The following is a 20,112-nucleotide window of genomic DNA, read 5'->3' on the forward strand; positions in this document are numbered from 1 at the left end:
CAGCCACCAAAAGGAATGAAATCTTGCCATTTGCAACGACATGGATGGAACTGGAGGGTATTATGCTGAGCGAAATAATCAGAGAAAGACATGTATCATATGACCTCACTGATATGAGGAATTCTTAATCCCAGGAAACAAACTGAGGGTTGCTGGAGTGGTGGGGGGTAGGAGGGATGGGGTGGCTGGGTGATAGACATTGGGGAGGGTATGTGCTATGGTGAGTGCTGTGAATTGTGTAAGACTGTTGAATCACAGACCTGTACCTCTGAAACAAATAATACATTATATGTTAGAAAAAAAAGAAACCCCTATCAGATTTATCCTCAAAATCTGTGCAGAATCTGACTTTCATTGCTACCATGTTGGTCCGGATCACCATTGTCTCTCACCTGAACAACTACAGTAGTCTCCTTGCTTCACTCCTAGGCCTGTGTGATCTATTCTCAATAGCTGGTTTGAGTAGCTAGAGTGCTTCCTTTAAAAGGTAAGTCAAATCATACCATTCTTCTGCTCACTCCCCTCCAACGGCTTCCATTTCTCTCAGAGTAAAAGCCAAATCCTTTGATTGTCCTCTTTCCTCCTTCCTATATCCTCATGTACCTCCTTTCCTTTGCCTCCATGACCATATCTCTTCCAGATACACTGATTTTCCTACTCTTCAAACACAGGAGAAATCTTCCTGCCTCAGGGTCTTTGCACTCCCTGCTCTCCATACCTTAAATGTGCTCCCCTACATGTCTGCACAGTTAACTTCCCCAATGGCTTCATGTGCTTGCTCAAATCTCACTCCGACTTTTTAAAATTTCAGTCTGCAACCTTCCACACATACTCCCCATGCCCCTTGCTTTGCTTTGTTTTTTTTCTATAGCTCTTATTTTTCAGCATATTATGTAATTTACACATTTGCTAAGTTTGCTATTTATTATTTTCTGCTGCTTGGCAGAATATAAGTGCCATGAGGCCTGAGACTTTTTATCTGTTTTGCTCACTGAGATATACAGGCACCTAGAATGGTGCCTGACACAGAGGACAGACTCCATAGACGATCACAGAACATACTCTGTATGAGTGAACATACTTCATGGAGAGCTTCCTTTAACATGGGCATCTTATAATCCTCACCACCACCCCACAAGAAAGGTCATGCTATTACCCATGATTTACAAATAAGAGAACAAATTTTACAGAGGCTGAGTCCTCAGCTCTGAGCCATTAGACTCTGGGGCCTATCCTCTTTTTTCTTTTTAAGATTTTATTTATTTATTTGAGAGAGAAAGAGAGAGCATGCACATGTGCGCACAAGCAGGGGGAAGGGGTAAGGAAGGGATGGGGGAGGGGCAGAGGGAGAGGGAGAAGCAGAGCCCTACATGGTGCTCCAACCCAGGACCCTGAGATCATGATCTGACCTGAAGTCAGACACCTAACCCACTGAGCCACCCAGGCGCCCCTAGACTCTAGGGCTTATGCTCTTGGCCATTATGGTAGAACTGGATTGGGCCAGAGGATGCATGGACAGCATGGTAAAAAGGACTAGAGTCTAATCTGGCCTCTGTCCTCACAGGCCTTTCTTCCCTCTGTGTCTCTTCTTTTTATAAGGACACTAGTCACCAGATTTGAGGCCCACCCCAATGGAGTATGACCTCACCTTAACTACTTGCATCTGCAAAGACCCTATTTTCAAAGAAGATCACATTGTGAGGTTCTGAGCGGACATGAATTTTGGAGGGACGTTATTCAACCCACTACAGAATGGGTGGTCACAGAATCCTACGTCTCAGGGTGGGATCAACCTTATAAAAACATTTAATCAACTTCTCATCAGGTATTCGAACCCCTCCTGCAGCATTGCCATCAAAATTCAGTCTATTCTCTACTGGATTATTTCCAGGAGCAGGGTGTCAAACAGCTCACTCTTGGCTGTACAGCTCTATTAGGGAGCTGCTTACAAAATATATCCTTATGGTGAAAAGACAGAAGAATGGCTCACCAAATATGTCGGCATCCTAATCTCTGGAAGCCATGAACATATGGCAAAAAGGACTTGCAGATGTGATTATGTTTAAAATAAGCTTAAGGAATAATCTCCCTTGGCAGACGGAGATTATTCTTGATTAGCCAGTTAGGTGCAGCCTGATCACCTAGGTGCTTTCCTGACTGTATCAGAGAGACTACAGACTGATCAGGGAGATGCAACATTGTTGGATTTGCAGATGGAGGAAGGGAGCCATGAGCCAAGAAATGTGGGCGGCCTCTAGAAGCTGGAAAAAGCAAGGGAATAGATTCTCCCCTACGGCCTCCCGAAGGAACATGACCCCATCAACACCTCGATTTTAGTCCAGCGGGACCTATATCGGACTTCTGATCTATGGAACTATAAGATAATAAATTTGTATTGTTTAAGCCACTAGGTTCGGGGTAATTTGTTATAGCAGCAATAGGAAATTGACACAGAGGGGAAACCAACATTCCTATAATTTCCCCCATTGGCTTTAGATCGGCTTCTGGAGGAACCAAAACACCTCTGCTTCTTCCTTCCCTACGGCAAACATGGAGCTATTTGAAGACACATCTCAAATCCACCCTAAATCTTTAGTTTGCTAGTTTAATATTGTCAGTGTTTCCTCATAGGACAATTTCCAGACCCTTCATTATTGTATCTACTTGATATTTTCGTTCTCACCCTCACCCAAAAAAGTTGGTACCTTGAACAACACACTCCGTATTCCGATGCAGAATATAGCCTTGAAAAATGCTCTAGGTTACTAATGCTTCTCCTGGAGCACAACCCTCACCACCTAGCCCAGCACCCTGCTGCAGTGTAAACAGCGCCCCACGTGCTTTGGTGGAAGCCTTACTATTGGGAGAGTGGGAAGAACAGGGCTTTGCAATCAAGCTGACCTGAGTCTGAACTCTGACATTTCCACTTTCTGGCTACATGATCTTGAAAAAATTAATTAGCTTTTCTGTGTCTTGGTTTTTGTAACTCAGGTATAAAGAATGAGGTTTATACTCTATAAAAAAAAATAAATAAATAAAATGAGATCGTGTGTTTGAAACTATTTTGCAGAAGGAAGGCATTAAAATAGGTTGGCTTCTTTTTCTTCTTTTTTTTTTTTGCTGAGTCCTGAACATTATATTTCCATTTATGTGGACCAAGTTTGAATTAATTTTTTGGGCAACAACATCATATTCCAGGCTTATTATGTCAAATTTACAGTCACCTAAAAGCCTTATTTCTTTTTTCAGGGTAATGCCTGGTGAGACACCTTTTATTCTATACTGGAGCAGTGGTCGATTTTGTGTTATTTTTACCTTGTGAGGTTTGGTTTTTTTTGGCCCAGTCTGCCAGCACCTTTGGGAATCAAATTCTCCCACTGGGCATATTAGCATGCCAGTTTCAAACCATATACATTTGTTAAACATGTCAGTAAGTGCCTGCAGCATCGCCCTAAGAAAAAAGGAGATGAGCCTATTTTGTAATCACTAGTCTATAATGCTGTTCTCCCTGATCCAAGGCCTCACTTCTTTCTTGTCCGAGTACTCACAAGCCAGCTTTTCAAAGTCCACTGATTTCAGGACTCCTTAAAAATCACTGTGGGTCTTTCCAGCTGGCTTGTGGGCCAGCTCTCTGTACTCAGAAAACACACGGTTCCTCCCACGAGACTTGCTCACAGAAAGAGCACTTCGTTTCTCCTTTATCACCTGCCTCTCCAGGGTTAAAACCCCCTCCCGTCAGTGCTGGTGTTGACCTTCAAGGCTGTACAATCCTTCTCCTTAAAAGAGCAGAGAAGCTAAATAGGTGCTAGAGAGTTCTGTTTTATCTGTGACTTGTGACCATTTCAATATTGACCTTTGGCAGAGGAACATCATTTTGTTGCTGGTTTTAAAATCTAAATTAAAAAAAAAATCCATCTTTTGTCATCTGATGCCTTTGGTTTACTTGCAAATTGCCCCCCCCAGAGGTCAGTGGCAAGGCATTCTGTCCACCATTGTGTATAGGCCCTTATCCCCTTGCCTCCTTTATGTCTGAACTTGCAGATACATTCACTGAGGACCACTCAGTGTTTCCCAACATTCATTTCCTCTTTTCTTCTACCCGAGAATTTTTTGAAAACTTCCATATAAGTGAGTCTTCTGCCTTCTGTCTTAGTCTTTGGAACTTTTTCCTATCTTTTCTCTGAGCTTCTGCTTCTGTGAACTTTTCCAGATCAGATTGCCGAAGTATAAAGTACGTCTCTAACTCTGCCCTACACTCTCGGGTGCTGTGAACAGTCCAGTGCCCACAATTTGGAGCTTGTAGAGTCAAGATTGGTCCTAGCTCTTCAGGCATGACCTTGGCCTAACATCTCCCCACTCCCCTATCACCTCGGTAGCAAAGCAACCTCTTCCCATCCTACACAAAGGGCTCTCCATAGCCCCGGAGGGAAGACAGACCCTAGGGGGCTGAAAGCCCACAAGCGATGCTCCCCTCACCCTTTGCTCTTGCAGACCTCTTTCTTTGAAGCTCAGGAAAAAATATTCCCTGGTCAAAAACCATGGTCCTTTTCTTTCTCCTCTATACTTCCCTTAACTCAGTTACCACCTGCAGCAAGACTGATGAGCCACAAAACTATGGCTAAGATGTTAAGTCTGGAAGTAGACAGACATGAGTTTAAATCCCAGCCATGTGAGCCTTTTCTCATCTGTAAAATGTGGTTAGTAACAGAACCTGCTACCAAGAGACATGAGAATTACAGAAGATAATGCCTGGAAACCACTCAGCTCAGTGTCTAGGAAATGACCATGCCAATTAATGTTCACTGTCATCATTCACTGGAAATATGTCCCTCCCCTATAAAGACTCAAGCTCGTGTCTAGTAATTTCAGCCTACCTAAAAGTCAGGTCAAGCTGCCACCATGAAGCTCAGGCAGCCCGTGATGGAGCATTCAGCCATTAATGTGATGATGGAAGAAAACAAAGAAAAGAACCGGCCACAAAGTGGTGGATTCTGTGGTCCACTTACAGATATGGTCTCAAATAAAAGTGGGGTCTAGGGGCGCCTGGGTGGCTCAGCTGGTTAAGCGACTGCCTTCGGCTCAGGTCATGATCCTGGAGTCCCTGGATCGAGTCCCGCATCGGGCTCCCTGCTCAGCAGGGAGTCTGCTTCTCCCTCTGACCCTCCCCCCTCTCATGTGCTCGCTCTCTCTCATTCTCTCTCTCTCAAATTAAAAAAAAAAAAAAACTTAAAAAAAAAAAAAGTGGGGTCTATAAGACATGAAGGCCAGAATTCAACTTAGCTTTTTCTATGGAACTCATAATTAATCCATCAGAAAAACTCGACGATTCAGTTATTGACTCAACTGCCCAGTCGTTCCTGGGTAATATATTACAGATCCTGTGGAAAATGTCCCAGGGCAGTTGGTATGTCCAGAGAGGAGGGAATGGCGAAGGGTGTTTGCTGCTTTCTAAATCTTAGCATACGATGGACTCGGGAGAAGAGTAGAGTTGAGGAGGACAGCAAACACAGCTTCCCTTTGTCCATCTGTCAGAATTGGCACCAAGTGCTTGGCAACCTTTTGGGAGCTTCTATGCCTGGGCTGGGTTAACTTGGCCCCGTCCATTTAAGAATGTTTGATTTGATTGCACAGCAAAATGCTTTTGAAAAGCTGTGCTATTATCCCTGAAATAGAAAAATTAAAAAAATTTGAAAAGCACCTTTGAAGTCAGCTATCCAAACGAAACCTGTGACATCAGAGCGATGGCAGATAAGTGGGGGGCAGAACAAGGCAGCCATTGACCGCGGGGCAGGCCAGGCCGATGCCACACTTTACACCCTCCCGATATAAGTCAAAGATGAAAGATGCTCTGGGCAGCTCGCCTGACCTCTGTGCCTCTGCTATCTCCAGTTGATTGCACGGTGTTTCGCTCCGAACAATCCCTCACTGTCTACCTGATGCAGGTGAGTCTCAGCAGAACGGGGGCTCAGGCGGCTTGGCCAGGTTATGGGAATGCCATGCATAGCAAAGGGGGCCAGAGGAGGGCTTGTGCAAATCAAGCACTGTCTTTATGACTCCTCTTATCCTTTGCATGCGGGGGCCGGGGCAGCTAAGTGCAAACCTAGGGCAGCAAAGAAAGCCCAGGGCATGTGTGCTGACAGGCCGTTCTCTCTCCAACTGATAGAACATCAGAGACTGAAACCAACTCCAGCTGCCACACTGCATATTACCATCCAATGTCCCAGAGCCGTGTTATAGCATGATGGGTTTGTACGAACCTGGATTAAGTTCTTGTATCTCTTAATATAGAACAACTCACTGAAAAAGTTCAACTGCTAAGGACAGTCTGTCAGTAAATACGCATTTCTTTAAAAAAAAAAAAAGATTTATTTATTTATTTTAGAGAGAGAGAGAAAGAGTGCATGGGGTGGGGAGGGGCAGAGGGAGAGAGAGAATCCCAAGCAGACTCCCAGCTGAGCAAGGAGCCTGACACGGGTTTTGATCTCATGACCCTGAGACCATGATTTGAGCCAAAACCAAGAGTCAGATGCTTAACTGACTGAGCCATCCAGACACCCCTGAATCTGCATTTTCTAACAAATTCCCAGGTGATGCTGATGCTGCTGGCCCAAGGCCCATACTTTGAGGACCACGGGTTTTTGAGGTAAATATCAGTCTAATGTTCAATACTACCATTATAAATGATTTTCACTTACATTTTGTACCCTTCAACAGAAGTCAGGTGCTATACTAAGTGCTGGGGGTACCAAAGTGAATAACAGACTACAGCTGAAAAGCTCAGTATATTCTAAGCTCTATCTAGAACAAAATTGGATCAAGTAAAGTCCACTGTTAAATAAATCCTACAGTGAGTTTTCCCAACAGAGCATTTGGGGAATAAGCAAAGTGGGTTTGCAATTTTAACAAAAAGAAGTAAAGATACCTTGTGGGTATCATCAAGAAGTGGTGAGATATGCAGTTAAGGAGGGAAAGTTGGCAGAAAAATGACTTACTCTCAAAAAAAAAAGTCATTTTCAGACCAAGGAAGAATAGCCCTGCATATCTAGAAGATACACTGTAGAAAGGAAATCCATGAAACTGAGGGTGGATGAAGCTGAAAGCATGGAGAAAAAGGAGTAGAGTTATTGTCAACCACACACTTAGGTGGAGAAGTAGAGCATTCTGATTCCATTTTCTATTGGAGTCTGGCTTAGGCACCCACAGAAGAGAAGAATCTCTGGAACTTTCAAGCCTTCCTCGTTGACATGCTTTCGCCTTCCCTTACTGTCTCAGACACTCTACACATCCTTGTGGCTTCTCTCAGATATCGAGGGCAGTTGAGGCAGGAGAGGAAAATCCACTCTCCCAAAGAGCCAATGACTTGTTGCTCACAGTCATCCTTGTCTGCGCTGGCCTCCATTCATTCATTCAGAATCAGCCTTGAGCAGCTCCTGTGTTCCCAGCAATGTGCTGGGCTTGGGCGGTGGGGGAGGTGAGCTCGGCAGTCACAAGCGTGTGACATCATCTCTGTCTTCAGGGAACTTACAGGAGACAAGAAAGGCACTCTTAAGAATTTATTTGACATTGAGTAGCAATTTCAAAACAACTGTAAGAAATGCTGCAAGGTATAAATGATTCAATGTCCTGTGAGTAATTCAGAGTGGAAAGTACAGCTGCAGAAGACAGGACAGTCTTCACAGAGGAGCAGGATGGGAACTCAGAGCGAGGAATGAGGAGATATTACAGAGTTGGGGAGGATAAGGAGACAGTAAAGATAGAAGGGGGAAGAGAGAGAGAGGAAGGAAGGGAGGGAGGGAGGGAGGGAAGAAGGAAGGAAGGAAGGAAGGAAGGAAGGAAGGAAGGAAGGAAGGAAGGAAGGAAGGAAGGAAGGAAGGAAAGGAAGAGAAGAAAGAGAAAGAGAGAGAGAGAGAAAGAGAGAGAGAAAAAGAAAGAAAGAAAGAAAGAAAAGAAAAGAAAAAGAAAGAGAAAGAAAGAAAGAAAGTGGGAGTGTTTGCAATACATTGAGGGGCAGTACATAGCTTATCTTGGCTGAGTCAGCGAATCTGAACCACAAAAAACAAGTTGAGAACAGACTGAGTAAAGCACTGAAGGCTGGCCTAAGGAATTCTGACATGATTTTCCAGATAACAGGAAATCCATCATGCGTTCCATTCATTCATTTATCCAGTCTGCACTCACGGAGCACATACTGTGTATGGGCCAAGAACAGGGTTCAACTGCAGGCTCAGAGATCAGTGACGAATCCTTGCTCTTTGAGCATTCACCATCCAGTAGGAGACTCCATGGAATCGGATAACAACACAAAACACCAAATGCTATAATGGAAGTTTGAACAAGGACAATGGGGAGCAAAGGGGGCAGCGGTTGGCTCTCCCTGGGGACACTTAGGGGAAACATCACAAAGCTGAGCTCCTTGAACTGGGACTCGAACACGGGTAAACAAATGAACAAAGGTGTGAGAGAGCCCTCCTCACAGTTCTCTGTGGTCACCCAGGCTGCTTCCCACTTCTCCTCTCTCCCACCAATCACGTGTCACGAGCAAATGCAGGAATGACTAAAGGAGGAAAGGAAGAAGGACAGCAGGGGCTACAGGAGGGGAAGGTGGGTAGGAGGACATCTAGAAAGTGTGACGGAGAGTCTGCAAAACATCATGGTAGGCACACGGCAGTCCTAGAATGAGTGTGTGGGTGCTCAGCGCTGCAGTAATCAGGTAACATCAGAAAGACGTTCTTCCAGAAGATGGCAAATTTCCTTTTCTTCCCCCAAACACACTGGGTATAGCTGAACATCTGCCTAGTTCTCTCTCTACTCGGGGACACACGCCCCACAGTCAGAAGAGACAACAGCTGACTGGTCTTTGCTCTGACTTGACGGGCACCAAAAGTCTCCTCGTCCATGTTGCCTTCCCCCTCCCAGGTCGGGCAGCTCCCCTCAGGCCTGACTTCACAATCCCAAACCAGAGTCACTCGCGGGTTAGGGAGCGATCAGGGCTCATGTTTTCCAGACGGCCACAGGTAAAAGGTGCATATGTCACCCCAAAAGCTATGTTACCCTACCCCTGAGTATATTAGCTAGTGTCTACAAGGGAAAGGGAAGGAGCTTTAAAAAGTGAGCCCATAAGAAAATGTATTGTGTCCTGAAAGCAAACCTGGGACCACCCTGCTAGTGAGTAATGGGAAGACTAATTTTTTTGAAGTAACTAATGTCTCAATGTCCAGCAAACAATCTAGCTGAATAGATCATTTCTCTGAAAAGAAAACTTTCAACAGCTAGAAGATCAAAGGAGTGTCTCTGGTTCAGAAGCAGATTTCAACTTTCTTTTGCCATTGGTATATTCCATGAAGCATCACTCTTCAGCCTCTTACCACATGCTCCTCCCCCTTCCCCAAGTGCAATTCCACCTAAGGGACAAGCTGCACTGGCCTGGGACTCTGAACCAAGGTGACTTGGGGGTTATGTGGTCTGAGCACCTTCCACAAGCAATTTTTCCCATCATTTGGTTTCTTCCTATTAGCAAGACGGACCCCCAGGATGTCTGCCCCTGTGGTTGGATTCCAGGTCACCGTTGTGCCCTGTGTAACTTAGGAACCTCTTTGATTATGCAGGTGAATAGCTCTACTTGTTTCCCCAGCAGATGTTTGGTTGAAGTTCCTTCCCTGTGATTATGATTTTCTTTGGTCAAAAGAAGAGTAACTTGAGAAAGCTGTCCAGGAATGAACAGGGAGGTGGCCGCAAGATGAATTTTTGAACTCTACAGACTGCATTTTTTGACTATACAATCCCTGCACCAACCTTATTATTAAGTGTAATTACCGGCCCCAGGCATGAGCTACAGGTCCCCTACAGAGGATCTGAGCTTGCTACTGTAGGTACCACCAAGGTAAACTATACTTTTTCATGCACAATCATCCTACCAATTGGAGGTTATGAACCACTGGGTGATCACTGGATCAAGGAGGCTCCAAATGCCGAAAGACCTTAATATGATCCTAAAGAATGTAAAACATCCATTATTAGAACCGTACAAGCTAAGTATACCCAGGCTCCACTTCAAAACACTAAAGATGTGTTTAATGCAATACATTTTTTCCAATATTAAATTGTTGGAAAATAATTAAAGCTTCTCCCCACCTAAAAAAGACCTGCGTCAGTTGCAGACTGGTTAATTCAATGATACTCTTTGGAGGTGGAAATGGGTTTGGGTTTAGGATGACTTGGCCTTATTTCATACAAACCACACTGATCAGACAAATTGCTGGCAACAGAGCGCTCTTTTCTGCAATGTAATTGTGAAAAGCATGCACACTTCTACACCAGTACATTTTATCCCAATAATGCACCTCAGATTATTCCATCAAACTATTCAAAGAGCAGAAGAGAATGGGAATTTGTACCTAAGGGGGATAAAAAGAATGCAAGGAGCCTGGGAATGTAGACTGAAGCAGCACTCCACAAGCAAGACATTCCCTTGAAGATTAATATTTTATCTTAAACATTTATGAGGCTATTATAGTCTACTTTATATCCGTGCTCCACCTCAAACAATGACTTAAACACTTATACCCCTATAACTAAGGTCCTGGGAGGGTTTGCTGTGTTTATCCTGGAGCTAAACTTGTGTCCCCCGAAGGACTGGCATGCCAGCCAGAGAAGTATGGTCACAACAGACACAATGTCTTGGCAAGGAGATAGGCCACCAGCCTCGTTTTTATTCCATGAGAGAGACCAGCTCAGAAAACTCTGACCTATGGAGACCACAGTCCCCTAGTAGATATCTAATCTTTGGTGTTTTGAGTCCTGGCTGCTGTCTGCCAGGAGCAGATCACCTAGCCCTATTTGGACTGTCTGGAGGTCCAGATATAAGAAAGTAATGTTAGTTCCTTATCTCCTTATCATATCAGCCAGAGATTCAAGGGTTCTAGAGGGTGCTGAGAAGTTGAGAAGTGTGTGTGCGGGCGTGCGTGTGTGTGTGTGTATGTGTGTGTGTACTCGCACACATGCATCCTAAATATGAAATCAGTCACAGCAGTGAACTTGTATACCAACTGGTGAGAAATCAGTGGACTTGGAGAAACTTTGAACCTTGAGCAGAGCAGGGAAGAAATGAGGCATGGGTAACTGAGGAGGAATGGAGAGCGCCATCCAGAGGCATAAAATGGCAGGTGGACCAAGTCAAGCTGGGTAGAATGAGGTGGAAAAAATGAGGGCCAACCATGAATTTCCCAGACTGTTACAGAGATTACGCCCAGAGTGCAGGCATCTCCTCCAAAGGAGAAGTTATAGCAAAAAGAATTTTAGGAAATTTAGGGAAAGCTGTATTTACTGAGCAGTTACTGAGGGCCCAGCTTTGGACTAAGCACGCGCAGTGCCATTGCAAGACCCAACAACCCTATGAGGTACAGATGATTCTTAATTCCATTTTTGAGATGAAACAACCAAGATTTAAGAGAGATTAGTTTATTGGCCAAGATTATCCTCCTTCCTTCCTTTCTTCCTTCTCTCCTTCCTCCTTTTATGTATCAGTCACTCACGCCCACCCTCTGGCAGATACCACAGGCCTGGTCTCAGGGCATCATCCCCTCTGTTCTCCTCGAGCCCCTCTTACCCCCATGCTCTCTGCTGCCACCTAGCAGCCACAGGCGGCCACAGACTTTCCAGCCCTTGCCCTGAGTGGTGTGCACACCAAATGCTTATGAGGAAATGTCACCACTTGGGACCCTAGTTCCTTCATCTATTAAATTATCCTCGAAGTTCGCTTTCAATTCTTATTTTCTGTGATCTGTGATCTATTTCCCTATAATGTAGGGAAAACAAGGTAAGATAATGGTTATCTACAGCTTTTTTCCCCATAGGAGCATATTTTTAAGATGTTGTCTGAACAGTTCTTTTTTTTTTTTTTTAAGATTTTATTTATTTATTTGAGAGACAGAGAATGAGAGACAGAGAGCACGAGAGGGAAGGGGATCAGAGGGAGAAGCAGACTCCCCGCTGAGCAGGGAGCCCGATGCGGGACTCGATCCCGGGACTCCAGGATCATGACCTGAGCTGAAGGCAGTCGCTTAACCAACTGAGCCACCCAGGCGCCCTGTCTGAACAGTTCTTAAGCATCCTGTTCTACTGCTCAGAAAGAATCAAGATGCTCTAGAATCATCACACTTTGTTGCAGTGTTGGGATCAAAATTATTTACTCATTATTTATTCAATTAAATTGGTCATTGCAACTATATAAAATTCAAAACTCAGCTGCTTGAAAAACAGTTTGGTAGTTTCTTGAAGGGCTAGATGTAGAATGACCATGGGACCCAGAGTTCCTCTCCTAGGTATATACCCAAAAGAACCGAAAACAGGTACCTGAGCAGATCTCTGGACACAAATATTCCCAGAGGCACTATTTGCAATTGCCAAAAGTCAGAGCAATCCAAACGTCCATCTATGGATGAAAGGATAGAGAAGATGGGGTATATACATTCAGTGGAATATTACTCAGCCATAAAAAGGTATGAGGTGCTGGATGAGTCTCAAAAACATGATGCTAAGTGAAAGAAGCCCATCACACAAGGTCACATATTGTATGATTCCATGTGTGCAGAATATCCACAATAGATCATCCATAGAGACTGAAAGGAGATTGGTGGTTGCCAGGGACCGAGGGAAGGTGACAATGGAAAGTCACTCCTTATTAGGTCCTGGATTTTCTTGTGAGATGATGAAAATGTTTCAGAGCTACAAAGAGATGCTGGTGGCACAGAAACATGAATGCAGTAAGGCTGCTGAATGGTACAATTTAAAAATTGTTCATTTTATGTTATATGAATTTCACCTCGATAAAAAATACATCAGTTCCTTAGTCTCACTAGCCCTATTTCAAGTGCTCAGTAGCCAGTGGCTACCATGTTGGGCAACACAGATCAAGAACATCTCTGTCACGGTAGGAGGCCCTACGAGATAGTGCTGATTTAGACCGTGCAAGGTTTCTGACACTCTTGTGGGGAGGTTCCTTTGGTCGCTGGTCTTTACGGAAGCCCCATGCGCACCACTGTGTGTCTGCCCTGGACCGCAGGACAAGGGGCATCCTCAGCGCAACACTTCCAGCCAAACACCCACCAGAGGGCACTCGCGTACCCCGGAAAACACTGAATGAAGCCCGAGTGCAAGGATGGAAATCTATTTTTAGCATCCAAGACTGAACCAGTGGTAACAGAAGTGCACGGAAAGCAAACACTAATAGGACAGTTTCCATGCGAACTTTCCCATTCTCGCTTGTCCGATTGTTCATAATTGGGGGAAATTTTCCTTCGTGATCACATGGGGTCTCAGCCCAATGTGAATTCGGTGAGTATGTACAAAGTTGAAGCTGAAGTAGTACAGTATGCTTTTATGTCAGTGAGAGAGAAGCGCTGCATCACACACACGTCCGTGCAGACAACGCAGATGCACATAGAAAGCAGATCGACGTGCACATGTTCGGATATTGGATATCAGGCTGATGTAATAGCTGAAGTCTTATGACACAGACGTTGTCCATCCCCACGGCCCTCCAGTAAATACTCATGATAACCAAAACACTGTCCCTCACGAGCATCTCAGAGTGATAACCCTCTAAGGCAGCAAGCTTTTAGTGACCAAGTTGTCTGCTTCCGGGATGGGAACCTTACGAAAAATACAATGAAAACATTTTAAAATCCTCCTCCCTTCTGGGACATAAGCCACTGTGAGCAATGTATATTCTATTGTTTGAGTTTCCGTGTGAATCATCCCACAGAGCTGTTGTAATCAGAAATCTGACCAGGGTCAGTGTTGAGCTCTGCTTGTTGTCATTTTGCAAATGGAAATGTGGAGAACCAATCTGGCAACTTTACACGTTACATGCTATATACAGAATAACATAGTACAAGGCTCATCCATTGCCTCTACCATTTGGCACTTGGGAAATGATATTTTTCCTCCTTTCCTGAATTTGGAAATGTTTGGGGTTAAAAATATAAATGCACAGGCTTTTCAATGTGGAAGAGCTGTTCCCGTAAGCCCCTCAGGACAGGGGCGTAAATGTCACCCGCCCTTATGGTGGTTGGTTGTTTTATCACATGGACATAAACGGCGGGCTTTTCTCCCTCCCTTTCTCCCACCCTCTGTCCCTAAATCTGACTGCTTTATCAAAACTGGAGCATTCCCTCTTAATACTCAGCTCTCCTGATAAAGTGGACAAAGCTAGGTTTCGGCCTTGGATTAGTGGCTGCCAGGGCTTTTATTACAAAGAGAAAAAAATTTCCAGACCTTATTCACCTATATGTTTTCAAATGAAGTATCTTTAAATTGTCCTTTTATCTAGTACCTTACAGTCTTTATATTTTTGTATGTGTACAATTTTATATTTACAGACTTATGCTGTTGGTAGACACACTCTTTAGGTCCCTGAAACCCAAGACCAAAATGCCATTTAAATTCCAAAGGACCATACCCCCTCGCTTTCCTCAGATGGCCTTCAATGTCTTCCACTCTCAAAAACGACATAAAATTGGCCACGTGCCTGCCAATCAACTGGAATGTGTCGCAAATCAGGGAGTTATTGGCCACCCCGTGCCCATTTACACAACCTTAATTTATGTCTCCTTAAGCCACTTAAAACAAAATTGGCAAAAGAGAGCAAAATGTAAGCAGCATTTCCCAAAGAATGTTTCATAGAAAACCAGCGAGGGAAGCATTAAGGAAAAAGATGGTCTCAGTCCAAAAAAGGGGACTCAAAAGAATCACAGAGTGATTTCTTTTCCTCCTGGTGATCCAGTTTCTATCAGTATAGTCAAGCCAAGATGGTCAATGCTCTCTCCAGCCCTCCAAGATCTCTCTGTATAGTCTCTGTGCTCATCCCCAGCTTCTGTGGTCTTCACAACTTTCTTCAGAGAACTGGTGGGTGCCCTGAGAGCCCAAGTTTGCGTTCCCCCAGGAGGCTACAGCCAGTGATGACTAGGGCAGGAGTTTGGAAGCCTAACCCCTTGCCTTGAGGTGGGACAAATTCTGCCAAGTAAGTTAATCTCTGGAGCATCTCACCCGAGAGGACACCATGGCTTGGCTTCTTCCTTCCCAGTCCTATTTCTCACCCCCTACCCCCACTGCCACCCCACATTACTGACTTCTCCAGGGAGCACTTCCTTCATCAGCCCCTGGCCACAGGTCCTCACCTCAGGGTCGGCTTCTGGGGAACCGGACCCGCCCTACTACAAAGAACCCCACTTAACTTCGTTTGACTCAGGATTTCATTTATTTATGCATTCATTCAACAATACTTTCCTACTATCCTAAAAGTACTTGACCACGGACGGCTCACAGCAGGGTGGTTCATTCTACCAAGCATGAACAGGTGAATTTTCTCTCTCACATAACCTCTCAGATTTCTGGGAAACTAGAAGCCAAAGAGCCCATTTTGGGAAATGCTGATACTCAGACCTGGATTTTGCTCACATGAATCTCTCTCTCAAACTATACTGTCCATTCCTCATAGCAGAGCTGTAGGGCCCATTTCTTTGTATCCACATTCTTATTTGCTCACAGGGCACTGTGCCCTAAATAATAGCTCACACCATTGTAGTGGGAAATGCTCTGGACATGGATTCAGAAGCTCTGAATTCTCACTCATCCTCATCAAGCGAGGAGGAGCAGGAGGGAACAACCTGATGCCTAAGGTGTGACCTTGGTAAGCACAGGTAGGGCTAGCGTCCATTTTGTGGGATGACTACAGTTTTGTCCAGCTGGCAATTCTGGAAAAGATTTTCAAAAGAGCATTGGGTAATACCTTCTCCCAAGAAGCTCATAGTTCATTCCCAGATGCGGCGTAATCCATCCCCAAACATCCCTGGGAAGCAGAAAGCATTTTAGAAGCAAAGAGTGTAATTTTTAAAGGTACCTCTGTCCAGTATCGAAACATTTGATCAACTCCCAAACTCTGCCGTCAATCCTGATGGTTGGCATCACAGAGGAAAATGACCCAGGTGTTTTGAGGCTGGACTGATGGGTAGAAAAGGGTCTGGCGGTGGAAGTTCAGGCAGGTGATGTGCTTTCTGCCCCCACCTTTTATCTGCCCACCGTTCTCAAGTGAACCAACACTTTAGTCTCCTCTGTAAAAGCCCAATGTGATGGGATTGTGCTAAGCCAGGGCCTGTCCAAAACCAAGCCTGGTCAGGGAGGAGCTGAGGAGAGAGGCCTGCTGGCTGCTTCTGGGGTGCATGCAATGCCCACAGTGCCTCGTGCTGCTTCCTGCTACCAAGCATTTGGACTCTTTGTGCTTCATTAAGTCAGATGGTAAAAAGCAAAAACAAAACCAGAACAAAACACCTGTTTCTACTTCTCCTAACAGAGAGGACTAAGAAGAAGGGGGTGATTGAAATCATAAGTAGAATGGTGTGTGTGTGTGCATATCTGCATTCTGGTCATATCCTCAAAGGGAAGAAGGCTGCTCTAGACAAATGGAGGACAATAAAGACTGAGGACGGGTCTTTGGACTTGGCGACCAGGCAGCCATTGGAGAGCAGCTGTAGCAAAGTCAAAACCTAACTTCTGGGTTTAGGAGTGTATGGTGGGTGTGTGCAAGCCCCCAGATGATTCCAAATTGGGTGATATGTGATCAGCATCAAATGAAGGGCACAGACGATCACAGCGTTAAGGATTTGGAACAAGAAGAGCAGCGTGGAAAGGATGGATGTCTATACAGAAAAATCAAGGCTTGCAATGGGCCTGGAGTTAAATTGGAGTTTGGCTACAAGTTTAGACAGTCTTATCCCAGGACATTCCCTGCCTCATTTGTCCATGAGATCAAACCCTCTGAAATTCTAGCCTTGACTCTTTAGCAAGTGAGCCTGGAACTGTAGTGTAAACACTTTTAAGACCTGCACGAAACCAATCACCAGGGCCTGTTGCTGACTTTCGCATTGCCTCATCTCCTGTCTATCCCATAATACCTTGCCACTTGCCTATGACCCTTCCTCAAAGGTACAGGTTTCTTTGTTTTCATTTTGTTTTGTTTTTTTAAGTAGGCTCCTCACTCAGCATGGAGCCCAACATGGGGCCTGAACTCACAACCCTGAGATCAAGACCCAAGCCAAGACCAAGAGTCAGACGTTCAACCAACTGAGCCACCCAGGTGCCCCAAAGGTAGACTTTTATTACTTGGGATTGAACTTGAAAGAAAGGAGCTATAGAATTTAAGATGCTGGATGTATTTTTTACTTCATAAACAGCCCAGGGTTGTGGGCATGTGTGAGGGGAGAGGACCTGAATCTGTGTGCGTAGTAATGTCCAGGCATTGACACTGGCATGACCATCCACAAGACCATGAGGTACCAGCACAATGCATATGACACTTAGCTAGACGAGTAATACGTTGTAGGAAGCCTAATCCAAGGCAGGCGCAGGGACAAAGAACAGGCACCGAGTATCCAAACATCATCACAATCTAATCAATGTTCTCCATACCTGAGGGAGCACACATGCTGCAGGGGTCACAGGTATGACCTCAGTGCAATGAGGAAGCTTGGTACCAAGTGTTGGAATGCCAGGGCCCAAGTCCTGACCTTAGCACGTTTTAGTTCTATGGCTTTGAGAAGTGCAAGGTGTCTGAACTTGGGTTTCCTATAAGATTAAGGCAATAAAATATCTGCCTTGCTTACAACAAAAAGACTGTCTTGAGAATCCAATGAGATAAAAATGTGAAAGCATGTTGGTCTAAACTAGTATACAAATGGAAGATTTTTAAAAATATAATTGATGATTAATTCTCCCTCAAACAGTGCAAAATGGGGCAAGAATAATCCTCATCAACACTGTTCAAATTTGTCTCTTTTATCTTGTAAACTTTTTATTTGATATAATTTCAAACTGCAGAGAAGTTTTAAGAAACCACAAAGAAAACCCATATGTCATTAACCTAGATACATCAGAAGCAATTGGTAATAATTTGCCCCATTTGCTTTATCACTCTCTCTCCCTCATCACAGACATATTTCTTTAATCCTAAATACCTTAGTGCATATTTCCCAAGAAGAACATTCTCTTACATCAACCCAATACAATCACCAAAATCAGCAATTTTAATGCTGATATAATGCTATAATTTAACCCACAGTCCATATTCGAATTTTTTCAATGGTTTCAGTACCGTACTTTTTAGCCATTTTTCCTCATTCCATGATCCACTCCAGGATGAAGCATTGCATTTACTGTCATGATGAGCCTCCTTTAATCTGAGATAGCTTTTCAGCTCTCCTTTTCCTTCATGATTTTGATATTTCCGAGGAGTACAGGTCAGTTATTTTGTAGAAGGTTCCTCATTTTGAGTCTGTCTGATGTTCCCTTGGGCTTAGATTCAGGTTATGCAATTTTGAAAGAAATAACAACAGAAGAAATGTTACATCCTTCTCATACCAGGAGGCCCGTGATGTTGGTTTATCTCGATACTGGACCTGGAATATTATTCAGCCGTGAGAAAGAAGAAATCCTTCATTTGCAACAATATGGATGGGCCTTGAGGGCATTATGCTAAGTGAAAGAAGCCAGACAGAGAAAGACGACTGCTGCATAGTATCACTTATACGTGGAATCCTGAAGAAGGAGAAGGAGAAGTCGTCAAACTCACAGAAACAGAGAAGTCACTGCCACAAACTGGGATTGGTGGAAATAAGGAGAGGTTGGTAAAAGGGGACAAACTTTCAGCTGTAAGACGGATAAGGTTGGGGCACCCGGGTAACTTAGTTAAGCGTCTAACTCTTGATCAGGTTGTGATCTCAGTGTAGTGAGATCGAGCCCCACATCAGGCTCCATGCTGGGTGTGCAGCCTGCTTAAAATTCTCTTTCTCCCTCTCCCTCTGCCACCGCCCCCCACTCACCCATGTGCCTTCTCTCTTAAAAAAAAAAAAATGGATAAGGTGTGGAGATCTAAGGTATAACATGGTGACTATAGTTGATCACACTGCAATGTAGAATTCAAATTTGCTAAGAGGGTAGAACTTAAATGTTCACACACACACACAAATTAAAAACAAATAGATAAATAAGTGAGGTGTTGGGTGTGTTAATTAACCAGATGGGGTAATCCTTTCACAATGGAAAAATAAAAGATTTTGCAATAATGATTAATGGATATCTAGATAAATTCATTGTCCTAATATAGTTCATACATAACTAAACATAATATATACATAACATGTTCTCGCTCTCTCTCTCTCTATATATATATAGTATAAAATGCATATAAAGAAAACTTGAGTTCCATTCACACCAGTCCCATTCAGACCAGTGTTACCAGTTCATTCCAGCCCTCCCCCTTCCCCATGTTTGCATCTCCTTTCTCTGACAGTGAGATAGCTGGCTCCCATGTATAGAAGAGTCACTAATTTGCTCAAACTTAGGACACCCAGACAGTTAGTTTCAACATCGCTAATTCATGCCACCATGAGCAATGAACCTACTAAGCAAACTTCAACATTTGTTTATAGTTCTTTTTGACTTTAGATTGAAGGTATATAGTGAAAATACTGAGGTCCAAAGTTCCTTGGATTAGTTTTATTTCCTCCTTCAGGGTGATTATGTTTTTCATAAGAAGTGTAAATAGATCCATTTGTCTCTGTTTATATTCCATTTTATGTTTTTTCCCCATCCTTACTGATTTGACCTTTTTTGGAGAAGCAAAACATTAACATGGTTCCAAAAGTGAAAACTGTTCAAAAAAGGTATTTTTTTAAAAAGTGTCACTTCCTCAAATCCGGATTCCCATTCCCATTCCCAACCAGCCTTGGTAAATAATCAGTCCCACTAGTTTTTGGTCTATCCTTCCCGTGTTTCTTTTGGCAAAAATGCAGATGCGTGTTTATTTCCTTATAATAGTTAATATTAGAGTTATTACTGGCTTACAGAAAAGGCACCATCTGTACACACCAAAGAGTCCATCCGATCAGGTTGCATTTCCTACTGACTCGGAGGAGCCTGTAGGGGTCAGCAGGGGACACAGAGTCAGTGCTCATGAACTGAGTGGATATTACAAGTTCACTGCAGTCTGAACCCACATCCATCAACCGGCTGCTAATCCTTCTTGACAGACATCCCAGAAGAAACCTGATGTGTTAACGA

The sequence above is a fragment of the Neomonachus schauinslandi genome, chromosome 6, assembly GCF_002201575.2.
Source record: "Neomonachus schauinslandi chromosome 6, ASM220157v2, whole genome shotgun sequence".
In the NCBI taxonomy this organism is placed as follows: domain Eukaryota; kingdom Metazoa; phylum Chordata; class Mammalia; order Carnivora; family Phocidae; genus Neomonachus; species Neomonachus schauinslandi.